Raw genomic sequence first — 26,334 nt, 5'->3', positions numbered from 1 at the left:
ACGCGACTTCTTGGGGAACGGGGCCCCTGAGTCCTCGGAGCGTTGGCCACTATGCAGGCCTGGGAAGGAGCGAGGTGTGTGGGGCTCTAATAAGAGGACCGGCGGATTGGGGGGTTCCTGCTGCGACGCTGTTAGCGGGAACCAGCGGCTGGGCTGTCCTGCTGCTGGGGTTGCCTACGCGGACATGGAAACTCTGCTGTTCACGGGTCACTTAAGACGCATGAGGGCTGGGAGAGAGCGAGGACGTTCTCTATTAAATTCTTTTTTTTTTTAAGATTTATTTATTTATTTATGCATACAAGAGCTGGGGCATTGGCCAGAAATGTGACGGGTGAGAGGATTCACCAGAGACAGAGTGGGGAGCAGAACAGGCAGATTGACTTTAGTACACTGCTGAGGGGAGCAGAGGGTGAGACAGGCGAGGTCTGCTGCGCCATGTGGGGAGCTCCCTGGCCAGGCGGGATCGAATTCGTGCTGCAGTGGCTGTTGTTAGCTGCATAGGTTGTGTCTTAACCCCTTGCGCCAGCAGGGAGGCCCTCTCTATTAAATTCTTAAGAAAAATATGTTCTGTTTTCTATGCTCTTGAAATAGAGTCAGATATGTGCCTCTTTACATTGACATAGTCATTAGGAATTGTATGTCATAGAACAATGTATGTCATGGAACAATGTGAAGATTATTAAAGGAACGAGAAGACAAATCACAAAATACTATGTAGCAGGTGATCCCCATTTTTTAAAAACCATGCTGTGTGGATCCAAACAGAGAAGACTGTAGATAAACACTAGGGCGTTAACTAGGTTTCAGTGTTTGGTGGTCTTAGGATGAATTTTCTTTTTTTCTGCTTAGTTTTAGTAAGGCACACATTTAACAAACTATCTGACCCCCCCCCATCCCAATACAATACTAGGAAAACCCCCTCTTCCAAGAAATTAATAGCAAATTTCTTCAGTTACAAATAAAACTACATTTTAGTATTTCTCAGGGCATGAAACTGCTTACCCTATAAACTGTAGAGTGAGTTGATTTCCTAAATTGAAATTATCTTGGAGAAGCCCATTGGGACACATTAAGATTGTACTTCTTGGGCCTCCCCCGGTGGCGCAGTGGTTGAGCGCTGGGTTGCAAAGTTGCCTGCAGCCTCTGCAGCGCCGGTTCAATCCCCGGCCTCACTGGGTGAGGGTCCCACATGGCGCGCAGACCTCTCCTGCCGCCCGCTGCTCCTCTCAGCAGTGTACTTCGGTCCTTCTGCCTGTTCTGTTCCCTGCTCTGGCTCTGGTGAATTCTCTAGCCCTCCCGTGCTTCTGACTGTACCCAGTGCTTGTATAAATAAATAAATAAATCTTTAAAAAGAAAAAAGCTGACTTATTAAAAAAAAAAATCAGAACAGTACCTGCTCTCCTTTAGGCTGATGATCTTGATTTTATTATGACTGAAAAAAATAATACATGCATACATTTATGTGTTCTGGTGCAACTTTGTAACTTCTTGGATAACAAACTATAAATCAAAAAGTGGTGAGAGAACCAATTAATTGCCACTTGAGACAGTTCTAAAAGAGTTGCAAGACACACTCTAATTGCACAAGTAAAATGTTTCTGTTCACACCTTTTTAAACATTCACCAGACTCACTGAATAACTGGCACTGGCAACGGATGTTGGTTAAAAAGTAAGTGCTTATTGATTTCTACAAGAAATTGGTTATAAGCTCATTAAATTAATGCCACCTAAATTGTCTCTCGCTCTACAAAGAACATTTTTATAGCTCAAATACAGGGTTTACTTAGGTAAGCTCATCATGACAGAACAATTGGTAACAACTAATTTTTCCCTTCTACTTATTTTCATAGGCCCCAATGACTTCCATCAAGCATCTCAAAATGAGCCTCCCCCCACCCCCGTAATCTGGATTTCAAGATATTCTATTTAATTTGCCCTTCTCAAAGTATACCTATGCTGTTTCACTGCCTGACAGTGATATGTTATTCAATATTAGAAGCAAAGCTCTGTAAAAGTAGGGTGTTTTCCCTGTACCTCTGTACCTAAAAGGACCTGCACATAGTGGGTGCCTAATAAATACTTAATGAAAATAGCATCATTGTTCACTCTCTACTTGACCAGTTCCTGAGATATTTGAAAAGTCCTCTCTCCTATTAGACTGTTACTATATTCTTGGGTTGCTAAGATCTTGCAGTCATAACCTTAGTTCAGAGAAGTAATTTTACTCTTTTTAAAACACTAGCCAAATCCTAAGACTTTCAGAGCAGCAGTGGGGTGCTCTTAGATCATGCCCAAAAATCTCTGTATATCTGTGCATTGCTTATCCAATTAGTGTTATTTTGTGGCTCTCTGAGATTCATCAAGCTCTTTTTCCCAGGGAGAAAGAACATCAGTCCTAGAATTTTCTGGCTTTTGACCAACTGATTTTGGACACTTCATTTATTACCTCTTCTATAACTGCAAAGGCATTTTTCTGTTTCATTAGAAAAGCTAACTGGACTCATTCTGTTGCCTAGCAGTATATTTTTCAACAACTTCAATAGAAGTAAAAATTTACCAGCAACCTGTGGTAAACTCTGAAATTGACTCCTCCCAAGACCTACGAAGATAAATATTTCTAAATTTAGCTTCAACCTCCTAGTAGACTCTCTCTATGCTAGTGACAGGGATCACAGTTCATTATAGGACAGCAAAACAGATCTGATGTCTTTTTCAAAACAGGTTCACATTCTTGCACTTTGTCTCTGCCCAGCAGAGGAAAAGATGGTGGCAGTTTATCTTTGAGTATATCTAGGACTTGAAGTAAAACTCACCCCAATTTACCAAGCAATTTACCAAGCCTTTATAGTGTCCCTTTTCCTGCCAAGTAGGTCATTAGGAACTAAAAATTTTGTGTAAAGCATTTTGTGTGAATAAAGTGAAGCATCTGGAGAAGTAAATTTTAAAAAATAGCTTCCAAAGCACTTATATATCCATCTGGAAATAAAACTCATTTTTTCTATAAGCAAGATCTGTAAACACCAGGCATTACTTGGTGCTAAAGAACCAGATGTTAAGAAATTGCTCCTCTACTCCATTGCGCTTTAAGTTTTAACCTCCTGAATTCCTGTCTGTTCATGCATTTATGGGAGCAAACCCAACAGTTCATCTTGAGAAACAAAAAAATATATTCCACCAAATATTTTATTTCACTTTTGTTTATAAGAGCATATTTTAAGCTGAGTTAAGATATCTTCTAAGGTTTCCTTGATACAATACACCAACAGTTCATGATACATATTCCCCTTTCAAAATTGTTTATGTTCACTCCCAAGAGCAAGGTGGAAGGAGGAACCACATTTTCTAAAAATTGCCTATTACTCAGAACCAGAGCCGAAAACAACACTCAGGCTTCTATTTTCATTTGACATCCTTAGGTTTATAGAAATGTCTCCACCTCTTTTCTAATTATAAATTCTAGGAAAGAATGTTACCTAATAATTGTGGAGGGAATATTATCTCAGTTTTCAGCATAGCATATAGCTGACAAGTTACTTTCATCTTTTTTTTTTTTTTTTGGTAAGACAGATATTTGACATTTTGCAAAAATTAGTATTTTTTAGTTTTTTAGTTATCTCTATGCACGGGGCCTCAGCTCATTCCTGACGATTCAGGATGGAATGATAGATGCATATTTAAATGTATTTTAAAAGAGGAAATTGCTTGCAGAGATTCAGGAAATGATAGTTACAATTGTACCCAACACAGGACATGCTTGAAATTAATTTTTCCTTTCCTGTGGCATATAAAACACACCATGGAAGGTTCTTTAAATGTCTCTGAAGAAGTATGCTGTCTAAAAGAACACCAGTAATTATCATGCTAAATTGGATCTGTCTTTAACCCAAATCAAATGGTTCGTACAAACAGTATGTGAGATAGAATGTTTCTCTTTTAGTTGGTTGTCCATTTATTTGAAAACACATGTTTGGGATTATTATACTATAGATAAAAATATATTTGAAGGGCCTCCCTAGTGGCACAGGGGTTAAAGACAGTGCTTTGAAGCTCTTACCAGCCACTACAGCACGAGTTCCATCCCCTACTGGCCAGGGAGCACAGCAGACCTCTCCTGTCTCCCTGCTGCTCCCCTCAGCTGTGTATTTCAGGCACACTGCCTGTTCTGTTCCCCACTCTGCCTCTGATGAATCCTCTCAAAACCCCCACACACCTCTGGCCTACACCCTAGTTCTTGTATGCATAAATAAATAAATCTTTAAAAATAAACATATATATTTTAATTTTTTTATTGTGGGTCATCAAAACTTATTAAATGCCTAACTTTTGAATCTCTGGTCATTTGATAATTTTTTTAATGTCATATAAATATTTTCATGACATCTTCTGTATTACCAAGATATTATAGACTTTTAAACTTTAAAAAAAGTGTTTTAATCTGTGATCTTAGCAAATTGTTCCTCTATCAGTAAAATGTTGCATAAGATTGGTTTCTTTGGTTCTGGAGATGTTTTTATTTATAGGTTCCTTAAAGTCTTGAAAACATTTTGTTTAGGCATCAGGCCAACTTTAACTTTAAAATAATAAATTTATTGTCATTTGGAAAATAGCATTATAAATTTACCTCAAGTGGAATAGATTTGTTCTAAACAAATAAGATGAGCAGATCATACCTAAATCATTCATTGTTTTTATTACATAATTCAAAGTAATGAACTCAAATGTAGTAAATGTTGGTAGAAATGTATTAGATAATTTACACATAACTTAAAAGAGCTAAGTGATTACTTTGGGTCTACATCAAAGACAAAATAAAAATATGCAGTTTAATTGTTAATTTCTTTAATTCACATCAACGAATATTTATTAGATTGGTCCTATGAACCATTGTGAAGAAAACCACTTTCCCTCCCAACTATGCAGAATCTGAGTAAAATGCAAGCCTTGCCTTTCAAGAGGGTTAGTGAGATTAGAGAAGCCACATCAGATATTCAAATCGATAAGAAGACTTTAAAAGTCTTCTAGTCCCTGCACTCAGAGTAACAAGCTCCAGAGATTTGAACACACCACAAAAAAAATTTTTTTTCCTCACAAGATCAGTTCTAGGCACATAAGAATAGCAGGCGTCCTCTTCTCCTATGTTCTATTGTCCAGAGAAGCCCAAAACTCATGTCTTAGGAAGGCCTTGACTCTCTAAAGTCAACTGTTGTATAGGACTTCTGAAGAAATGACTCAGACATTATTTGTCTTGCCATTTTGAATATTTTACTTCCTACCAGATCTATCTCCTAGACTTTAATCAGTGAAGGAAATTTTGATTGTCTTTGGTTTACCTCAAAAATCCACTGAGAGGGGCCTCCCCGGTGGCGCAGCGGTTGAGCGCTGGGTTGCGAAGCTGCCCGCAGCCTCTGCGGCACCGGTTCGATCCCCGGCTGCTCCCCGGCCACTGGAGGAGGGTCCCACATGGCGTGCAGACCTCTCCTGCCGCCCGCTGCTCCCCTCAGCAGTGTACTTCGGTCCGTCTGCCTACTCTGCTCCCCGCTCTAGCTCTGGTGAAGTCTCTCACCCTCCCGCGCTTCTGACTGTACCCAGTGCATGTACAAACAAACAAACAAATAAATAAATAAATAAAAATACATGCCTCTTTAAAAAAAAAAAAAAATCTAAAAAAAAAAAAAATCCACTGAGATTTGTCAAACTTTTGACATTACTGCATTGCTCTATCTTTATCTTGACAAACTCATACTGTTCAGCATTAGTCAGAATCACCTTTGCAAAGACTAAAGTTGTGATGATACAGAGCCATGTTAGATGGAAGGTGAAAAGAAAGGAACTATGCATTCAGGTGCTTTGTAAATCATCAGCTGTTAATGTTATTTTTTAAATATTTTCCCCAGTGTGATCTGAATTAGATTAAAGCAAAACAAAATCTCCAACACCAACCTAATGAGCTCAAAATTTTCTACCCTGAGATTATATAGCAATAAAAGGATAACATTTCATCTTCCCCAATATCAGAACAATTATTTGCACAAATATCAATTCAAAACCCCAAGTCTACTATAGAAAAATAGAGCTCTTTATAATAATCAATGGGATGAAGTGGTATTTTAATATCACCTAGCTCTTTAATTCCACTCCATGCCATTCAAACTTTTATTTAATGATCCTTATTACTATAGTACCAAAACAAAGTGTTCCAGCACACACTCTACATTCACTGAGTTTTAGTCATACTCTGGACTGATGACTCTCTTCCTTTTTTATTCATGTCATTAGACACAGCTAAATATATTCCTTAATGAATTAGAAAGATAGTCAACGTAAAGAGTTGGTCATTCTGAGATTCTTTTTTGTGCCTAAAATAAAAAATAAAGTAGTAGTGAATTCATATGAAATTGTATCATTTTGATGATGCCAAGTGTCTAACTCACCTCTTTGTTGGTAAGACCCAGCACCCATGGCAGCAGGCACTGAACATGTGTTTATTAAATAAAATTCTTCACTGACCTAATGACAGATTAACTCCTCCAAAATGTGGTCCACAATTGCCCAGTTTGCAACCAATGAATGACTGGGGCATTGGGGGGAAAAAACCTCATGAGAGTTGAATTTGTGAAAATTAATTTCCCCCTTTTTGTAATATTTCCATCCTCTCTTGAAAAAGTCATTTGAATTGTCTCCCTTCTATCCTTGTCCCGAGTTACCCAGTTCCTCTCTTCAGAAGCAATCACTTTTACCAGTTTCTTAGGTAACATTTTATTAATTTTTTTTTAACTAGTATTGGTCTAGCTAAGGAATGTAGGATAGATTAGAGGAAAAAGGCCTTGGAGACAGGAACACCTTTTGTGTAGAAGAACTTGGGTGTCGGCTAGAGGTGGCAGGGGGTGAAAGGATTCACCAGAGATGGAGTGGGGAGCAGAACAGGCAGATTTACTGAAATACATTGCTGAGGGGAGCAGCAGGTAAGACAAGAGGTCTGCTGCACCATTTGTGGGTCAGCTCCCTGTCATGGGATTGAACTCAGGCCATAGCAGTGATGGTGCTGAGACTTAGCCCCCTAGGACACCAGGGAGGCTCAGTTTCTTGGGTAACCTTTCAGAACACTCTGTCTACAGAAGCCAAAAACATGTTCACTTTTTTTCACAAATGGTAGCATACTCTTATGCTACTTTGCTCTCTCTGCTATTCTTTGTAGGTAGAATGTTTTCCTCCTTAATTTTATAAGCTATTATGAAAATTTTATTTTTATTTACTTTCTTTTAAAGATTTATTTATGCACACAAGAACTGGGATACAGGCCAGAGGTGTGGGGTGGTGAAAGGATTCTCCAGAGAGTGGAGAACAGAACAGGCAGATTGACTGAAGTACACTGCTGAGGGGCGCAGCGGGCGAGTCAGGAGAGGTCTGCTGCACCATGTGGGTAGCTCCCTGGCTAGCCAGGGAATCAAACTCGTGCTGCAGAGGCTATGGATTGCTTCACAGTGTGGTGCTTAACCCCTTCTGCCACCAGGGAGGACCCTATTATGAAAATTTTAAAACACAACAAAAGGAGAGAGAATTGTGCAATTAATCTCATGAATCCCATTTTGAACCCATTGTCAACAGTCTCAAGATATTATGTCTTGCTTTGTCTAGCCTTTATTTTTATGTGCATATTTTAAAGAAAATCACAGAAAATATATCATTTCACCCCTACTTGTTAAATAAATTCTACTCTCTAAATCATATAGACTTTTTTTTAATAAAAGCAGAATACCATTATCACACCTAATAAATAATAATTTCTTGGTATCATCTGCAGCCCATTCTATGCTTAAATTTTCCTAATTGTCTTAAAATGCAGGCCATTAGCTGTGTTTCTTAGATGAGATGAAAAGAGATTTTAAGAAATAAAATCTCTTTTCATCTAAACAGCAAGAGTATCCCATTCTTATTTTTCCTAAGGCACTGATTCAATGAAAATTGTTCAATTGTCCTGCAGAATGTTCCACACTCTTTATCTACCTCTTTTATGGCATAAATGTGATCCTCTATCCCCCTATTTCTTGTAAATGGGAGATTTGTTCTAGCAACTTAATTAGGTTTGGGTTTAACTTTTGGGCAAGCATACTTCACAGCTGGTGCTTCATCATGCTTTATAGCTTATGTTTCACATAAGGGGGCACTATCAATGTCAACTTGTCCACATTTTAGTGAAGTTGAGGTTGACCAATATTGTAAAGTTCCCATAAGCCTTTTATCAAGTGTTTTCATTCATTGATGATTGTTACTTGACTGTTGGTGATTCATTAAGGGTTACAAGATAGGGATATTTTAGTTCTACCTTTAGTGTGTGAAAGAATACAGCTAGTGACAAACGACTTTGTTGCCTGAAAAGTTTCACATCTTAGAATTATTGGGCTAAAATACTTATAACAAGGCTCATGAAAATACATTTTCTCAAGAATTGGTATGAAGGAAGTTTTAAATACCTCTAAATTCCATCCAGTTAAAAATTTAAAACCCATAGTTTTAAAAGCTTTGGCTATTTTGGGTCTTTTTTTAAGGTTTCAAAAGTCTAAGTCCATCTAGGAGCAGCTGATACTGTCATTTGGAAGGGGGGCAGAGACATTTTCTATAGTTATGTAACACTCTAAATATAATCTATTGGGAATTCTTCCCATTTGCATAATAGAGACCATCATATCTACAGGAAGAAATTTTCTCACCCAATCTGAAATTAATTATAGAATTATTCCCTTTATAGAATGTTAAAAAGATGGAAACAATCCTCTCTGGAGAGGAAATCTCCAGGGAGATGAATATTTCCAGAATTGCATATAAAGCTGAGCAGAGAACTACTGAGTGACTGGGTGGCTTTCTAAGCTTTGGGCCTTTCTCTAAAAGGAAGTGTGGCTATCGTTCAAACCAAGCCTCACTGGACTGCTCACTCAAATGTTAGACCTACTCCAAGAGATTCAGACTTGCTAAGTCTCTTCCTTTAAAAGTATCCCAGGTATGGACCTCCCTGGTGACGCACAGGGTTAAGCACCGCACTGTGAAGCAGTCCACAGCCTCTGCAGCACGAGTTCGATCCCTGGCCGGCCAGGGAGAAACCCACACGGTGCAGCAGACCTCTCCTGTCTCTCTACTGCTCCCCTCAGCAGTGTACTTCAGTCAATCTGCCTGTTCTGTTCCCCACTCTGTCTCTGGTGAATACTCTCACCCCCCACACCTCTGGCCTGTACCCCAGCTCTTGTATGCATAAATAAATCTTTAAAAGAAAAAAAGCATCCTAGGTAATAATGACTGTTAACCTAAAAACCACAATGAGGAAAACCCCACCATAACTGCTGGAAATTGTGGTCTCATACCCAAACCCACTGAGCATTGCCCAGCAGAACTGATTCTTAACACTATTTTCCTCTGAAGGGTTTTCTTTTTGTTTTTTAAGATTTATTTATTTATACAAGAACCAGGTTACAGGCCAGATGCATGGGAGGATGAGAGGATTCACCAGAGACAGAGCGGGGAACAGAACAGGCAGACTGACAAAATACACTGCTGAGAGGAGCAGCGGGCGGGACAAGAGAGGTCTTCTGCCTCGCCATGTGGGATTCTCGCCGGCCAGCCGGGATCAAACCTGCGCTGCAGAGGCTGCGGACAGCTTCACAGTGCAGTGCTCAACTGCCTGTGCAACCAGGGAGGCCCGAAGGGTTTTCTTAAGAATCATAGTCCTTTACCGCATGGGGTGAAGATGTATGCATTCTCCATACTTTTCATGCAAATCAAAGAGAGTGCCTTCTAGACAATCAGCATTAGTGCTCCCTACAGCATGGGCTGGTCCATGCAGAACATCTCTCAACCTGCCTTGAGTTCAACGTGTCCTTCAACGACTGCTTTATTCTCCACCCTGTCCCCATTTCTGTCATTCTTTCTGTGTCCTGGAGAAGTTTTGATCCATAATGAATGACAAAATGTGCCTGTGAGAGTACAAGAGCAGCAAAGGCCGAGCCTGTATGGGAAATGAGGTCATATGCTATGCAGGGGCTTAAGGGGCTTCTGGAAGCAGCTAGAGAAATGCAGAGTAAGGAGCAGAGGGCAGTTACAGATGGTGGTGGGGGACTACTTTCTGGAAGATGAAAGGTACTAAGAAGTCTAGCAGCAGGATAAATGACCCAATGCCACTGGAAGGGAGGTCTGAGATTTCAGAGGCAACTAGAAGAGAAGTGAGGAGAGCCCACTAGTGCATGAGGTTGGGAATAACCATCTCCATGGGGACTCTGATAACAACCTCATTCAGTGGTGAGTTAATGAGGCAATCTCACCACAATCCACCCCCACTACCCCAAACAACATACTCCTCTATTGGTCTTTGAGCTGGATAACGAATCATTTACGAAAGAAAAAGCTCCAAGCATCAAATGTGGGAGGTGGGGGGTCCTGCCCGCACATGCCTGCTCCACTCTCTCTGCAGGGACCAGGGCACAAAGACCCTGAAGGCGCATGGGGCAGCAGACTCCCCCTTGGATCGACGAGGGTAACTGAACTTGTGAGGAGGGTTGGAGAGAAAAACTGTCCAAGGGGCCTCCCTGGTGGCGCAAGGGGTTAAGCACCATACTATGAAGCAATCCACAGCCTCTGCAGCATGAGCACGATCCCCGGCTGGCCAGGGAGCAACCCACATGGCGCAGCAGACCTCTCCTGACTCGCCCACGGCTCCCCTCAGCAGTGTACTTCGGTCAATCTGCCTGTTCTGTTCCCCACTCTGGTGAATCCTCTCACCCCCTGCTTCTCTGGCCTGTACCTCAGCTCTTGTATGCATAAATAAATAAATCTTTAAAAAAAGAAAAACTGTCCAAGATGAATATTTTAATTTCTTTACATGGTATATTAAAAAACTCAGATTCCAGGAAAGTTAAGATTAGACCGGAAGAACCACCAGAATGAGACAATATCAAAGAACTGTGAGAGTGTGCCTAGTCAGAAGGGTTAATGGGCAGATGAAATGTTGGAGCAAGAGATTCAGGGGCATGAGATCAGGAAAAAGCCAACCTCCGATTCCACCAGAATGAACCAGAGAGGCACATGATAGGGAACAGGTGGGATGCTTGGGTGCCTTCACCCTATATATGTCTCAGAAAAAAATGCAAAACAAACAGATGGATGTTTTAATTAATTCACTTTTCAATGTCAAAAACTTCTAGCAAAAGAGCTGGGTTATTCAACTATATGTGTTTTTAATATCTAGCACCATGGTAGGCACATGGAAAGCTCCCAATAAATTTCCCAGAATGAATTAACAAATTATGGCTGACGTTCAAGTCAAGTAATAGGTTTCGTCAAGCAAAGTAAGTGATTCAGACTCTTTGGACCACAGATATTTCCAATGCCATCCCACCACCAATGCTCCCACTGTGTTTTTAATCATAGCATGCATACTTGATTTATAGTCACATATCTGTCTGGCCCACCAGGTCAAACTTCCGATGACTTGGTTGAGGGCCCATATTTTACTCATAGTCAAGTTCTCAGCTCTTAGGATAACACCTGGTACAAAGCAGATACTGAGTAAATAGATCTGCTGAAGAAATGACTGAAGGAACAAGCTAGTAACTTACCAAAGGACCCAGATCTTTAATATTGACTCTGTTCAGGGTCACCTAAGCAGTTTTTCCTGTTTTGCTCCCCCTACCACACCTTTCTCTACACATACAATGCACCTTTATGTGTTTGAAGAAGTGACATATATGGGTGGGGTGAAATGAGCTGGAAGATTCATTCTAGAAGAAAAACAGCCCATTAGCAGCCATACTGTCATTTGGAGAATAGCATTGCTGTAAACTACAATGATGTTTTACCAAATAACCCTGACAGAGGCTGGATGTCACCAGCGTTGTCGTTGTCTGTTGTTCATTCTGGTGGTTTCTTACCTATATGTTCTATATGTGTTTTTTGGGGGAACAAGATTCAGAAACTATTTCTCATTTCCACAATATGCACAGCTAGGGCATACCTTTCCTTCAGTAGAGATGGTGGCCCCCACATTGCCACACACAGAAAGACAAGTGATGAAGCATGTAGTTGCTCTGAGGTGCTGAGGGGAATCTTTGTAGTCCCGTGTCTTGACTGCCAGTTTGCTAAGGATTAAAACCCAAGATATTAATTTGAATTTAATTCTTCTCCATTTGAGAACCTATTTGGTAGGGTTTCTGTTTCATAATATACCTGGTTCTATTTAAGATGAAACACATCAGTCCTGTCAAAAGTAATTACTTCCAAAGGGGACAGCTTATTAAAAGGTATATAAGGACTGAAATGGGAATCAGGAAACCTCCATGGCTCCATTGTAGATACTTCCATTCGTGTCCCTTCACTTTTAATATCAGAGTATTTGCATTTGTAAATTGAGCAGTCTGACTCAAATAATCCATGATCCCACTTCCAGCCATTAGTGGAATAGCCCTACAGATGTGTCATTTCTCCTCACATCTATAAAATGTATAATCAGTGCAATTGACCTGACACTTATAATCTATTGCCTTGTACTGTAGTTAATGCACAGGTCTTGTTTCCTCAATGAGTGTTTAAGTTCCTTTATGGCTGAAATGCCGCTTACACTTTGTAATGTTTGCTGTGGTGCATCCAATGAGGTGCTCCTTCTCCAGCTGCTGGGAGTGTTGGTGGCTGATGACTGTCGTTTGAGTCCCTCTCCACCCCTTCCTGCTTTGAGGGAAGTGTGTGTGTGTGTGTGTGTGTGAGAGAGAGAGAGAGAGAGAGAGAGAGAGAGAGAGACAAAGACAGAGAGTGAGAGAGAGAGAGAGAGAGAGAGAGAGAGAGAGAGAGAGAAACAAAGCGAGAGAGAGGTGACCAATTGATATGGGAGTACAGTAATAACAGCCAAGAGGAGACAACTCTGAGGACCTTCCCTTGGGATCTCCAAGGTCATTTTTGACTACACTGCAGTCCAGTCTCTGCCTCTGTCTATGCTGCATCCCTCACTCCCTCACAAGTGTGGTTCCTGAGAGCATTTCCCACTTGACCTGCATACAAATCTCAGAGTCTACATCACCCAAAGCAAAGAAAATCAAGGAAAAGATAAACACCTGGGATTATATCAAACTGAAAAGCTGGGCCTCCCCGGTGGCGCAGCGGTTGAACGCTGTGTTGCAAAGCTGCCTGCAGCCTCTGCAGCGCAGGTTCGATGCCCGGCTGCTCCCCGGCCACCGGAGGAGGGTCCCACATGGCGCGCAGACCTCTCCTGCCGCCCGCTGCTCCCCTCAGCAGTGTACTTCGGTCCTTCTGCCTGCTCTGCTCCCCGCTCTGGCTCTGGTGAATTCTCTCACCTTCCCACACTTCTGACTTTACCCAGTGCTTGTATGTATAAATAAATAAATAAATCTTTAAAAAAAAATAAAATAAAATAAAGCTTATTTAAAAAAAAAAAAAGCTTCTGTACAGCAGAAGAGACATTAATCAAAACAGAGAGACACCCCAGTGATTGGGAAAAAAATCTTTGCACTCCAGTCAACTGACAAAGAACTCACATAGCTCAACAAAAACAAAATAAACAATCCAGTCAAGAAATGGGCAGAAAAACTTAAAAGACAATTCTCCAAGGACCTTCCCTGGTGGCGCAGTGGTTGAGCGCTGGGCTGCGAAGCTGCCTGCAGCCTCTGCAACGCCGGTTCGATCCCTGGCTGCTGCCGGGTGAGGGTTCTACATGGCATGCAGACCTCTCCTGCCACCCGCTGCTCCCCTCAGCAGTGTACTTTGGTCCTTCTGCCTGCTCTGCTCCCTGCTCTGCCTCTGGTGAATTCTCTCACCCTCCCGCACTTCTGACTGTACCCACTGCTTGTATAAATAAATAAATAAATCTTTAAAAAAAAAAAAAAGACATTTCTCTAAAGAGGAAATGCAAATGGCCAACAGGCATATGAAAAAATGTTCAACATCCCTTATTATCAGGGAAATGCAAATCAAAACCACATTGAGATACCACCTTACACCAGTAAGAATGGCACATATCAAAAAAACAAGCAACAACAAATGTTGGCGAGGATGTGGTGAAAAAGGAACTCTCCTGCATTGCTGGTGGGAGTGCAAACTGGTCCAACCACTATGGAAAGCTGTCTGGAGGTTCCTCACTCTACTAAAAATGGAGCTACCACATGACCCGGCAATTCCACTACTAGGGATCTACCCAAAGGACACCAAAACAGTGATTCAAAAGACCACCTGTACCCCTATGTTTATTGCAGTACTATTTACAATAGGTAACACCTGGAAACAACCCAAATGCCCAAAAATAGATGACTGGATCAAGAAGATGTGGCATATATACACCATGGAATATTATTCAGCAATCAAAAAAGATAAATTCATGTCATTCGCAGCAACATGGATGGAACTAAAAGGAATTATGCTCAGTGAAATAAGCCAGGGGGAAAAGAAAAATACCGGATGGTTTCACTTATTGCAGGAATATAGGGGAACCAAATAAGACATCAGTGTAAAAAAAATAATAACAGTACAAAACACAACAACGCAAAAACGGACAATTATAAATCAGAGACATACTGCAGGGGAGGAGGCGGGAGAGGGATCAGAGGGAGGGAGGGAGGAGCACAGGGGACTGTGGTGATGGTGCACGGGTGCATTGGTGAAGGAAACTCTATGGGGACTACACCTGAGGGGGTAAGGGGAAGCAAATATTGTTTTAAAATAAACAATAATATAAAAATATTTTTAAATTAATATAAAAATAAAAAAGGCAAACATATAGAACATCAAAAAAAATGAAAAATGATGTAAGACTGATTTCGGGCACATAATCACGTTCCTTGTTACTTCGCCATCTCTCCCACATGCCCAACCCACCCTTTGTGCAAGGTGAGCTAAAATGAATAGAAGTCCTTTGGGACCACTGAGGGTGGAAACGAAGCTGCTGCTGAGAGAAGCCCTGTTCTTTGTCTCCACAAATACTGAAACTGACAGGGTTTCTCTTGGGGTCCAAGTCTCCACTAGCTAAGCCAAGAACAGAGGAAATGCTCTCCATAAGCAAGGCACCATGAGTGTTTTGTTCCTGCTCATCTTTTCATGTGCATGTCTGCTTCCTGGCAGTGGCTGAAGTAGAGGGACTGGGTCCTACACAACTCGAGTAAGTCCAACAGAATATTTAAAAATTGGCTCATCTTCTTGGGCTTCTAAAGCCAGAGAAAAACCTTGGTTTCAAACTGCTTCCTCTTTCAAATGAAAACCAGGAGGAAACTGATCACACAGTGACGGTCTGGGATCCATCAGCATAGATGGTGTCAAGGTGCTCAGTAAAGCTTGCTGTTCTCTTCCATTAAAAAGGGAAACATTGCTTTAGGCAACCACTGGCTACCCACATGTTCTAATTCATTTGCTTTGTTGTTGTGCTTGTGAGCGTGTTGTGTCATTTTAACTAGATTAATTCAGGATCGGCACGCACAGCCGCACACACATCTTTACCTTTGGTGCCAAATGACTGCATCCTATCATCTCATGTTCACATAAACCTTTCAAATGAATACTTGCTTTTATTATGCAATATCATTTCCTTTCTGCTGTACACTTCCCTTCTATAGTGAAGAGTATCTGTGCCTGATTTTTTTTTTTTTTTTTTTGCTCTTTTCCGTTGTTGTTGGTTGATTTGATTTATAGAAGTGTAGTCCTTTGAAATGATAAGAAAATGAACTTCAGACTTGGGGCATATTTAAATAATTCAAACATTGTCTGATACTGTGTGGTTCCAAGTGGAAAGAAGAACAGTCGACACCAGAAAATTTCCTGCTGGAATTCTGCCAAGGAATAACTGGCCGTCCTGGGGAGGTCCGTCAATATGGGACTTTGCTGTTTGTAAATTTAATAAACGGCTCACATCTGCTTATAATATTATGGAAGTCTATGCTAGAAGTACTTCATACACAAAGCACATGGTTTATTTTACAAATTGATCGATGCTTTCTGTTTGTAGGATTTGTCAGGGTGTACGGGAGGAAATACTACACCTGTATTTACACTTAAAGGTCTAGGTCACAGCAGACGTGTCCTGTTTGTGCTTTGAATCACAGGTGATGTGGCAGAAACCATGGAAATCATCTAGTCCCTCCTGAGCACAGCACAGCTGAGACCCAGAAGAGGTCAGGGACTCAGCGGCAGTTAAACAAGAGTTTCCGACAGAGTTGGGGCTCAGTGGGTGCCTCCTCCCTTTTCTCTTCTCCCTTCCTCTCTCCCTTCCTCCTTTCTGTTCTAGCTCCCTGCTTCTATTTTCCTGCTTCTTTCCTGCTTCTCTCTGTATGGACTCAGCTTACACTCCTCAGTTTGTGGCATATATCCTTGAGCTGGGCTAGGTCCCTGCACATTGGGTCCACAGGGAATATTTCCTCCCACAGAGACAATCATTCTGATGTGTTCAATATGCATCAATTTTTATGAATCTTGGAAAATGTGTACTCCTTCCTCCCCACCTGACACTATGCTTTGAGATCCCTCCAGGCTGTTATGTGTCTTCAGCCCACTGCAGGGTTTTCCAAGGCTGTGTCACCCTGCCTCCAGGTTGCTTTGTCCCACACTGGGTCTAGGACAACCAATCTTGGCTCACTTGCTCTCTCAAGCAAAAGCCATATTTCCCCTAATTAAATTTACAGGGCAGAAAGAATCCAAGGACTGTAAGTGATGTAGCAGTGGCTTCAGTAACCTTTCACCTGTAGATAAATTACTGGTATGATTTAATACAATACAGACATAAAGTGTTCAAAATCTGTTTTTATTCAATCAAAATTGGTAGAGTGCTTTTAAAATGCTTTGCCAGCACTAACTTCAGTTCTCAAGAGAAAAATATCTTCACTGTTAAAAAAAAAAAAAAAAAGAAAGAAAGAAAAAGTTGGCAGGATGACAAGGGAATGAACCATTTTTCTAAAGGGCTATTTGGCAATATGTATCTAAAGCCTTTGATCTAGTAATTCCACCTCTAGGAATTCATCATAAGGCAATAAAGAAGAAGTAGGTACAAAGATTCATCAAAGAATGTTCACAGCAGCATTATATATAATTGTTAAAAAAAAAAAAACTGGAATCAAACCCAAAGTACCACAATAAAGGATAAGTTGAATTATGGTTTATCTATTAGTTGATTCATTCAGTACCTATTTATTAAGTTCCTGCTGTGTGCCAGGCACAGTGCTAAAGGGTGGGACTATAAAGAGGATCAAAATAGACAAGGTCCCTTCCTGGAAAACAATGAATCATTAGATCTAATGAACTGAGAGCACTCATGATATTATAATGATAAAAACAGGTTATAAGAAAAATATTATTACAATGTTCAATATTTTATAGATTTATAGGCATAGAAAGTTATTTTTAAAAAAGCAAGTGTGTCCCTATGAGTTCAGTACAAAAATAACATAGAACTTTTTTAAAATATAGTCACACAAAGCAGCACTGTCCCAGAATAGCCAGTTCCCCCTCTCCCTGCAGCTGGAGGCAGAAAGAGGCCCCAGGCTGCGACATGTCCTTGGGGCACCATGACTCCATCTTGGTGAAGCAAGTAATCCTTGGGCCGTGGAGCTGGAAGCTGAAAGGGCTAAGTTACAAACCAGACCTCCTGAGGTCAAAAATAAGCTTCCCTTTCTGTTCATGACTTGTTTCCCACCTATCAAATGATGGTGTTGCATTTAGGGCCCCCTATGACCCCCTTTAGTTCCAAAGTTCTTTCTTTTTTCATGCTTGTGTTTCACAAACCGTCATTTTCCTATTTTCACCTGTATTGTGACATGTTTGTGTTCTTTAACTTTCTGAATGACGGAATTGGGTCACTACTCCACCAGTTTGATTGCCACCATGCTACCCGTGGAAACCGCTGGAAATACCTGATAACCCATGATGAGAAGAGGGGAGTTGTGCAGCACCCCTATGCCTTCAGGGCATTCTCCACCCAGCATGTGTTTGTAATAAATAGTGAAACTGCTTCTGACAATCATACACAAAACAGTTGCGATTTTCATAGTTATATCCCACATCCTCTTCCCATTAAAAACATTTACTTAAAAAGTTAATTTTCTTCTAAAACTGAATTTAAATTTTTCTTTTTTACTTTAAAATTAGCAAGTCAAATGCTGTTTCCAAGTGAGAGCATATTATTCCATCAAAACCCACGGAAACATTTATTATTAACTTCCTTTATAATAAAATTATTTAAAAACACCCTTTCTGATTGCCACTGTCTCATGATTAGACTTTTAACTGTTAAAAATCAAACATAGTTCCATTTTAAAAGGACAGTACCTAGGAGAGTTCAGAGCAATTGCAGTATCTGCTGGAAGTTCTGATGGGCATTTCTTAGTGCAATGTTTCACTTGCTTCTCTGATGGCCAACCTTTGCCTAGTAATTCTGGACTTCCTCGATCAATCATAATTTTAACTGATACAATATTTGATTACAGCATCTTATGTAAGTATTAGTTCAGTTTTTCTAAGAGTTTTGTCTACAGACCTTTGACAATAGACACAACTCATCACGCTCTCTAAAAACACAGATTCCTGCCTGCAGTCACCCAAGATGCCAAAAGGAAAGATATTCAAGAGGAAGAAGGTAGCCCTGGCTCTTGTCATTGAAGAAAGAGGAGGCTCAGAAGGTAGTAAATCCCAAGTAAAAGGCCCAAGAATTGTGGCATTGGACAGGGCATCCAGTCCAAAAGGGACCTACCTGCTTTGTCAAATGGCTCTGCTCCATCAGGCTGCAGTTGCAAAAGGTAAAGAGAGGCCTGAAGGACATGGAGGACTCAAACTCTTGTTCTCCATCTTTTAGTCAGACATCATTGATGGTGTTTTTGGAAAAAATTTTGGCCAGCTAGAAAACTGTGGAGAATATTAAAAAATAAGAAGAAAGCATATTCAAGTCTGTACCCTGTAAGAGTATTCTAGCAAAGACTCCCATTATTCCTGAAGAGCTTACCTGAAGATTAATAGTTTACCTGTTTAAGGGTCTCCAAGGAATCAGGAGACAAAGAAGGAGGTGATGTCATGAAAGTAAGACAGAATTATAAAAACATTCCAGGCACTGATTGCAAGGGTCTAACTCTGGGGGTTGAGAAAATGGTAAGAAGCCAAGCTTTCCTCCCCTTGGTATGATAATGACCATGTACCATGGGGGGACAATCCAAAGGAATAATGTAGAAAGTCATTACAACTCCCTTTGAAAACCTGCATTTCTTCACCCATGTCTGTGATGTCAGGTTTATCTCATACTTCTAATACAAGGTGTCAGTAAGTATCCAGTGTAGTTTATTTTCTTTCCATAGAATTTAATAAAATTTTAGGAGTCATAAGCAAAGGTCAAGTCTTTAACATACAGTCATTCTTAGTTCAATTTTTTCTTAGAGCATATTTTTGACACATAAAATTATCTTTTATTTGCTAACAACTCATCTGAGACCTTTGTGGTACACTCCATCTTTTGATTCTATGCACCTTTCTTTTTTATCACTAAGAAGTTATGGGCATTTCTTGATTAAAAGCACTGAACTTTTAACTCACAGTCCTTTTGTGTATTTCTGGTACAAATCATCAGAGAAACTAGAGCAATATATGATGGAAAAACAGGAGCCCAACTCTGCCTTCATGAAACTCAGGTTTAATGAAACTGCCCTGGACATAGCATCAGGAAACCTAGATCTGAAAACCCTTCCTATCACCTTGAACCAACCCCTTGAGCTTTCTGAGCATCTGCTTCTTCAACTGAAAAAGCGTAATTTTAACATCTACCTAACAGGATGTTGTGAGGATTAAATAAAATGACCTATGGTGCTGTACCTGGCAGTTTCCCAGTACACAGTTGTTGGTTTAATCCATGGCCACTGAATTAGGTTCTCTGTGTTTTCAGAGGGTCCCTCATAATTCTCTAATTTTTTTAATACGTCATTATTTAGAATGGACCATGATTCAGATCTGTGCTGTTCAGTAGTGAGAAAACAGTGAACAAGATGGTTAGCATCCTCGCTAGAGAAGAAAGTGTACTAGTAAGCAGAGAGTTATCATGATGGGGTGCCAAGTGCTGTGGTGAGAAGAATCTTTATAATGCTCATATTGTATTCACTCAAATTTGCAGCCTTGTAACTTTCATAATCTGTTAAGCCAGGTACAGGGCAATCTCAGGACAGCATTGTATGACATGACCATGACCAAGCTGGAACCAGACATGGCGTCCCCTGGGGCCCATCACAGGGAGGGCAGAATGGCTAAGCCTCATTCACCTGTGCAGGCACTGCAGAATTTTTTCCCTTATAAGATTTTTGGGAGGTGTTCCGCAACCATCCCAGGCAAGGTATGGTCACTGTCAGTTCAGGCAGCTTAAAAGAGAACCTTGGAGCCCTTGGCATCATCCCCACAGGTTTTCTAATAGTACAAAGGGGTAACAAGCCAGCAGGGAGACAGCTGCTTGGACCCCTCTGTGAATCTCTATTAACGCTTTCCTCTAATAGGTGTCCTCTGCTGCACTCCCTCCTCTGTGACGCTGCCCTTATAGCCTCAGTCTCTCAGCCCAGGTGTGCCCACTTACACATACCCACAGCATACTCCAGGTATCCACCACCAGGCATGTGTACTCCGAGCCCAAGTTCCCAAGCCCCTCCTAGATTCTGCAGGTGATAGCCTGCAGGTGATAGCCACAAAGGGCAATGGCACAAAAGCCTGCGCAATCTTCATCAACGGGTGTGTGGGGGTTAGAGGGTGGTGGGGGGGGGGGCATGTTAGCTTTTGTGCCCCCAATACCCTAGGCTAGTCAGTCCTGGATTTATCTTTTTTACTTTAAAAAATAAGTTTATTGAAATAAAATGAACACCATAAAATTCACTCATTTTAAATATACAATTCTAGAATTTTTAGAAAGTTTACAGTGTTATACAAGCATCACCACAGTCTCATTTGAGAATAATCTCAGTAGCCCCTGAAATGAATCCATTTGCAATCACTTCCTGCTCATACCACTCCCCCACCCCCAGCCCCAGGCAACAACTAGTCTATTTTCTATCATGATAGATCTGCCTATTTTTGGACATTTTATGTAAGTGGAATCAAACAATAAATGGTCACTTATTTCTGGCTTCTTCCACTTGGCATAATGTTTGGGAGGTGCATCCATACCATGACATGTGTCTATAGTATTATCTCTGTTTCTCTCAGCGCCCCCCTCCCCAAATGGGCCAAATTTCTCACAGAGTTGTTCTTGCTTTTGCCTCAATTCAAAAAACACTGCTATTATAGTCTGTAAGCAGCATCCTCAAGTGAATGTGGATTTCTTTCTCTATTTCTAGGCTGGGTAATCTTTCTCTGCCTGGTCTCTTTCTTCTGTTTCCCCCTGTCACTTTTCCCTCCTTCCCTTGCCTTACTGTCATTCTCTCATAGCTGGTCACATGCTCCCTAGAGTATCAAACACAAGCCTTGAGCGACAAGTCTGAACACCTAGATATGAGTCTGCCGTGAGTCTGCCGTTAACTAGTTCCCCTCTGAACTTTAGTTACTTCATTTGAGGGCGATAAACTAGCACACTTTTATTCATTTAGTAGAACCATTATCTTAAAATAAAATCTTAATAGAATCCCAATGCATAACAAATTAAATTACCACAAAATTTGAAATAGGGGTGAGGGGTGAAGTCTGGCATCCTGTTCATTCTGTCCTGTGGACCTCAGAGCTGAAATAGGGGTGTGTGGGGCGGGGCTGAAGTCTGAGATCCTATTCATTCTGTCCTGTGGACCTCAGAGCTCTAGGCACAGAGCTTGAAATGCCCTGAGGGGTGAGGTCGGTTCTGAATGTCTATTGTGTTTTTAAAACCTAAAATTACCTTTTTGTAGCATAGTGCTGAAGACCTGGATCTATCATTTTTCACCCGTGAACTCTTAGTCAGATTATTTAACCTGAATCTAATTTCCTCATTTGTAAAAGGTGTAATATAAACAGTGTTGTCAGTTATATGCACATTTAACTTACAGGAATTCAAGATTACAATTGGCACAAAGAAAATATGCTGGCCCTTGTTCCAGCTGAGTTCCACCAAGAGGAGGTGCTAGTGGGAGGCTGGTAGGCAGGAAGAAGGGATGTCCAGCTCCTCTTCTTGGATGAATTCTCTAGCAGTGACAACATCTCTTTCATGGCTCCATTTCAGGCAGACTAGCCCACCTTGTTCCAGTTTAACTGCAGTGAGGGGCCTGGTTATTTCTTTTTTCTATTTTTCTCGAGCCAAGATGGTAGATGCTGCTAGGAATTGGGAACCTTAGGATGCTGCACTATCTTTTGTTTGGCTTCCCAACATTTTTCTTCTGAGCAATTCTATCACCTGTGTAACCAAGTCCCTGTAATAAAGCCCTTCCATTTGAATACCTACAGTGGGTTCTGTTTCCCTGGTTGGACACTGCCAGATGCACCTAAACACTGACTAAAGACAGAAGGAGTGAAGAAGGATCTAAATAGGTCAGGCAATTCCATTAGTCATTGCTCTCATTGAGCCCGTGCCCTAGAGTGAGTGTGAAGTGGGAGCTGAGACTTAGCCAGTCTTGGGTCTTAGTGCCCCTCATTGGGCTTAAAGTCATGGAGGATTATGGTACACCCTGACCTCTAACAGCAAGCTAACTTATCTAGACACCAAACTTTATGTTCTGTACTTTATGGTCAGCAGATATGCCATAGGTGTGATTTGACCTCCCCTGGTGGCTACAGAAAACAACACACATGCAAGAGAAAGCACTGCTGAAAATCACAGCACTCTGTGAGGATTAGCTACAATTGTGACTAAAATTTCAAACAAATGTAGAGCATTATTGTTGCTTATTTCTAAGGCCATGTTTTCTAAGATCAATGCAATTCAATATCACCTTTTTATGGGACTTGAAAAATTACTTCGGAGTTTTTCTAGGGCTCACCATTGTTTTAAATAAATGTTCTATAAGTGGGAGGACATTGTACTAAGCTAACAGTTTTGTTCTTTTACTAGAAAGACCTGAAAAAGTGATTTTTTTTCTTTTCTATAAAACCCCCTGGAACTTACAAAATCATAAAAAGACCACGGTGTTCTTTGCCTTGGAGGTGAAATTGATTTGGGGTAAAAATGAGATTTTTGGCATTATACGTTAAGTGCTCAATGTCAAATTAATGATTCTTACTCTTTCCTGTATCTTCCCTCTAAAATCAACCCTAAGCTTCAACTGCAAATGGAAAAGGACTTCACAATTCCATTTCTCTCCCCTTCAAGTCAGAAAGATGATTTTTGACAACTGCAGGGTTTTTTTACATTGCTGCACAAACCCACAAGTTTTATTAATGTGAATTAAGCCCCCACAAATGTCTTCCTTTCAAAATACAGCTCTTGTAGACACCATTTTGAAGACACCATTTTACAAGACTGTTCAAAGCTTTAATCCAATTGCTTTACTGCCTGGTCTTTTAGGACATTCTAAAAGATTCTCTTTTTGATTCTAAGAGGTAAAGAAGCTAATGGAACACCAATATAAGCTTGCTTACTCTGTTACTGATTTCCATTTTACAAACTAATGATGATGACGATGGGATGAAAATGGTGGTGGTACTCCCCATAAGATCACTGTTTTGGGTTTCTTAAATAAAACTTGAGAAAGAGTTGCTAGTCAAACCACATAAAATTTATTCCCTGGTTGCTGCACTTGACAAAATTGTCTCTCTGGTGACACATGCCCAGCTGGACTCATAGAATGATGAAATATCCGTCTTCTCGTCTGATCTTTCTTTTGGCTGTTAATTTAGCAGTAGATCTGAATTTCTGTGTAGGTGTTCAACTTTCCAAGTGTTTCTTAAAAAATGCAATAAAAAGCCCAAATCAATTTTCTGAATTGCCTGAAATGCAGTCTTTTCAATTGAGACAAGCATTGATGGATGTTGCTAGATTCCTGTCATCCTGTGGGGAAGGTGGGGCTTGGCAGGGAAGGGGAGGGCTAGGGAGGAACAAGCTGGATCTGTTCTGTTTTACACAGGGCTGAAATCTTACAATACATGCCATGTAATCAGGCTGAGGACAAATAAGCCCTATGAATAAATTTACAGTGAATTGACCTACATATCACATGAGATAAAGCACATTCAAGTCATTAAATGAATTTCTCCCTCTGGTTCATTAGTTCTCAGCATGCTCTGATCCTTTACCCATTTGTCATATAGCTCATGAAAGCTGAATATGGGAAAAAGAAACTAAATCATTGCGTCCATCTCTTTACCAGGTCAGGACATGTTCCCCGCAAAGAAATTATTACAGTGCTGGAGATTGAGTGGCTCTCCTCTTAATCTTGCCTAAAAGACAAAGAAGAAACTATGCTCATCATATTGGCCTTATGGCATTCTGCCAAGCCCAGTGCACATTAGCAATGATGTGCCCATACTCATATTTACCCAGGAGAGTCCTGTGCTAAGAACTTAGAGCGCCCTGCATTATGAGCACCCTCGAGAATGGGTCTAGTGATGGTTCTGAGTATGAGTTGATGATTAAAGAGGATGGCCTTTAAAAAAATCTTACTTGAAGCTCAAACACACTCCCTTTACTCTCTAAAGATACTTATCAGTAGCAGGGAAGGTTTTAGGTCAGCCTTGGGTAGCAGTCATCACACCACGTAGACCTATTTTTAAATAACGTTGCTCTTGGTGTGGAACCGGTGGTGTTTCATGAAATTGCCAGTCTGCTTTGTAGAGTCTGGAAACACACTGACATTATAACATTAGGTATTTTAATGGGCCTGGGAGCTGTCGAGTGCAGTCTTTTAATAAATGAGGTCATACATGCAATTACGCTTAGGAGAGAGAGCTCTCAAAGAAGAAAAAAAGACCAACATAAGTAGGACTCATTAAGTGTCATAAAAGGCTGCCTCCAAAGCTCATGGCATCTTAGTTGGCACTAGTGATGGTACAAACAATGGAAGGAAAGAAGTGCACTGGGAAGACCAAAGCTATATTGTTCAGAATTTTGGCCACTAGCTAATGAGACACAAAGGCAAAGTGGAGCAGGCTCTGAAGTGAGTAATACAAGAGATCCTTATCAAAAGTGATTCTATTTAAGTGACAGGTTGAGACAAGCTCTGAGCTGGGGGTTAGGGATATGGAGAGGATTACTACACTCTCCTGTCCTCAAGGAGGCCGCTACCAGTAATGACTGAAAATTTGGAGCTATGTAAAAAGAAGGCTAGGTACTCAAGGAATTGATACTACAAGCAGAATTAAATCCAATGTATGGAAGCCACAAAGACTCTAGCTCAATATGAGACTGAAATTTCCAACATTAGATACCTAATGGTATGATGGACAGCTTGGAGACATTGTGAGATCCAGGCTCTTAGGTGGTGAGAATGTAGGATTGTGGAGGTGGTTATTCACAATTTACCTTACCAAGTACCTGAACACCAGTTTTTTTTCCCTACCATGTCCCAAATTGTATGGGAATACTGGTAAATGGAAACCAAAGGCCCTTCTCTCATGGAGCCTGTGCCTAGTAGGAAGAGAGAGACCTGAATTGAATAATCACCAAATATATGTGTAATGTAACTGGTAAAGTTTTTGAATGGAAAGGCACATGACATTGAAAGAGCAGATTAAAGGGTGTTTCACAGCCTCCCCGGTGGTGCAGTGGTTGAGCGCTGGGTTGCGAAGCTGCCCGCAGCCTCTGCAGCGCCAGTTCGATCCCCGGCTGCTCCCCGGCCACTGGAGGAGGGTCCCACATGGCGCGCAGACCTCTCCTGCCGCCCGCTGCTCCCCTCAGCAGTGTCCTTCGGTCCTTCTGCCTGCTCTGCTCCCCACTCTGGCTCTGGTGAATTCTCTCACCCTCCCGCGCTTCTGACTGTACCCAGTGCATGTATAAATAAATAAATAAATCTTAAAAAAAAAAAAAAAAAAAGGGTGTTTCACTTTGTAAGATAGGTCTGGGAAGACTTTGGCTTGAGAAAGAAGGGGCATATGGCACAAGTATATAGTATATTCCAGAAACTCTCTCTATGATTAGAGGCCAGAATGGCAAATTTGTCACCAGAGGTTACTACTGATGTGTTCCTCTGCTATTATAAAACTTTTACCTGGGCTCTATGTGGCTTCAGTATGCAGATTAACTTATTGGTGTCTGTATAATTTCTAAGGAAGGAGTCTGCAACTCTCATTAGATCCTCAAAAGGATATATGCCCCCAACCCCCAATTAAGAATGCTACTACTAGAAAGAGGCCATCAGGCAAGTTTCATTTTTGTTTAACAGAGATGTTAATTAATCTTGGCAGAGGACTCATCCAACAGTACCTACAGTCTTGTAGAATTTGAAAAAAATTATTTA

At 40.9% G+C, this 26,334-nt stretch overlaps 1 protein-coding gene across 6 annotated transcripts in view; it reads right to left on the bottom strand.

The window, feature by feature from the left end:
- TLN2 (talin 2) overlaps positions 1-26,334 on the bottom strand; it is a 451,133-nt gene that overhangs the window by 398,730 nt on the left and 26,069 nt on the right. For 5 of the 6 annotated variants that reach the window (XM_054687829.1, XM_054687842.1, XM_054687839.1 and 2 more), the window contains 2 exons: positions 18,714-18,865; positions 11,997-12,120 (listed from right to left, as the gene is read on the bottom strand). The gene's annotated coding sequence lies outside the window, so the exon portion shown is untranslated. Of the gene's footprint in view, positions 1-11,996; positions 12,121-18,713; positions 18,866-18,981; positions 18,998-26,334 lie in introns of those variants that run through there. The other variant, XM_054687847.1, reaches the window with a different exon arrangement.

This window comes from Talpa occidentalis, unplaced genomic scaffold (assembly GCF_014898055.3).
Source record: "Talpa occidentalis isolate TD23 unplaced genomic scaffold, MPIMG_talOcc4v2.1 talOcc4.11, whole genome shotgun sequence".
In the NCBI taxonomy this organism is placed as follows: Eukaryota; Metazoa; Chordata; class Mammalia; order Eulipotyphla; family Talpidae; genus Talpa; species Talpa occidentalis.
Note: the sequence above shows the minus strand (reverse complement) of the source record. Positions and strands in the feature narration are given on the sequence as shown.